This window comes from Haemaphysalis longicornis, unplaced genomic scaffold, assembly GCF_048455015.1.
Source record: "Haemaphysalis longicornis isolate Haplotype H1 unplaced genomic scaffold, Haemaphysalis longicornis Haplotype H1 scaffold_13, whole genome shotgun sequence".
Lineage (NCBI taxonomy): Eukaryota > Metazoa > Arthropoda > Arachnida > Ixodida > Ixodidae > Haemaphysalis > Haemaphysalis longicornis.
Genome location: NW_027526233.1, coordinates 22,238,361 through 22,240,242, shown reverse-complemented (window position 1 = coordinate 22,240,242; position 1,882 = coordinate 22,238,361). Strand labels below are relative to the sequence as shown.

At 48.3% G+C, this 1,882-nt stretch overlaps 1 non-coding gene across 1 annotated transcript; it reads left to right on the top strand.

The window, feature by feature from the left end:
• The first annotated feature begins 778 nt into the window (after positions 1 to 778).
• Positions 779 to 850, top strand: Trnak-uuu (transfer RNA lysine (anticodon UUU)). The gene has a single exon. It is a non-coding gene; the product is annotated as a tRNA-Lys (tRNA).
• The last annotated feature ends 1,032 nt before the right edge of the window (positions 851 to 1,882 follow it).

Here is a 1,882-nt window from a genome sequence, read left to right as displayed (position 1 = left end):
ACTGCCGGCATTTCTTTCTGTATTTCCTAATGAGCCCCTCATTTCCAAACCCTATTATCGCGCGAAAGCTTAGCGAGGGCCTCGGTTCTGGCAGCCTTGATGCCAAGATAGCATAAGAGGGTTTCCCGCCGGTTGACCGCTCATGACAGGCTGTAGACGTTCGCGTCACGCCCCGGGGGTTGAAAAAGAAGGTCCCCTTCTCCTCGTGTAGTCTGAGTGGCGCTGGCTACCACCCTCAAGCGTCAGATACAGTTGAAGTAAATATAAATACCCCAGAACGTGAAGCGGAACACAGTCGCCCAGATAGCCGAATTGGTAAAGCATTCGAGATCTAATCGAAAGGCGAGGGTTCGGTCCCCACTCTGGGCGCGTGTTTTTCTTTCTTTTTGTATCACGTAATTAATAAAAATTAATAATAATGTAACGTCACTAACGGTAAAAAAATTGCCTAACCTTCCCCTATGCCTTCTTTGGCGTTGTAGACTGCCGGCATTTCTTTCTGTATTTCCTAACGAGCCCCTCATTTCCAAACCCTATTATCGCGCGAAAGCTTTGCAAGGGCCTCGGTTCTGGCAGCCTTGATGCCAAGGTAGCATATGAGGGTTTCCCGCCGGTTGACCGCTCATGACAGGCTGTAGATGTTCGCGTCACGCCCCGGGGGTTGTAAAAGAAGGTCCCCTTCTCCCCGTGTAGTCTGAGTGGCGCTGGCTACCACCCTCAAGCGTCAGATACAGTTTAGTAAATATAAATACCCCAGAAAGTGAAGCGGAACACAGTCACCCAGATAGCCGAATTGGTAAGGCATTCGAGATTTAATCGAAAGGCGTGGGTTCGGTCCCCACTCTGGGCGCGTGTTTTTCTTTCTTTCTTTATCACGTAATTAATAAAAATTAATAATAATGTAACGTCACTAACGGTAAAAAAAATTGTCTAACCTTCCCCTATGCCTTCTTTGGCGTTGTAGACTGCCGGCATTTCTTTCTGTATTTCCTAACGAGCCCCTCATTTCCAAACCCTATTATCGCGCGAAAGCTTAGCGAGGGCCTCGGTTCTGGCAGCCTTGATGCCAAGGTAGCATAAGAGGGTTTCCCGCCGGTTCACCGCTCATGACAGGCTGTAGACGTTCGCGTCACGCCCCGGGGGTTGAAAAAGAAGGTCCCCTTCTCCCCGTGTAGTCTGAGTGGCGCTGGCTACCACCCTGAAGCGTCAGATACAGTTGTAGTAAATATAAATACCCCAGAAAGTGAAGCGGAACACAGTTGCCCAGATAGCCGAATTGGTAAGGCATTCCAGATCTAATCGAAAGGCGTGGATTCAGTCCCCACTCTGGGCGGGTGTTTTTCTTTCATTCTTTATCACGTAATTAAAAAAATTATAATAAGGTAACGTCACTAACGGTAAAAAAAATTGTTTAACCTTCCCCTATGCCTTCTTTGGTGTTGTAGACTGCCGGCATTTCTTTCTGTATTTCCTAACGAGCCCCTCATTTCCAAACCCTAATATCGCGCGAAAGCTTAGCGAGGGCCTCGGTTCTGGCAGCCTTGATGCCAAGGTAGCATAAGAGGGTTTCCCGCCGGTTGACCGCTCATGACAGGCTGTAGACGTTCGCGTCACGCCCCGGGGGTTGAAAAAGAAGGTCCCCTTCTCCCCGTGTAGTCTGAGTGGCGCTGGCTACCACCCTCAAGCGTCAGATATAGTTGTAGTAAATATAAATACCCCAGACAGTGAAGCGGAACACAGTCGCCCAGATAGCCGAATTGGTAAAGCATTCGAGATCTAATCGAAAGGCGTTGGTTCGGTCCCCACTCTGGGCGCGTGTTTTTCTTTCTTTCTTTATCACGTAATTAATAAAAATTATTAATATTGTAACGTCACTAACGGT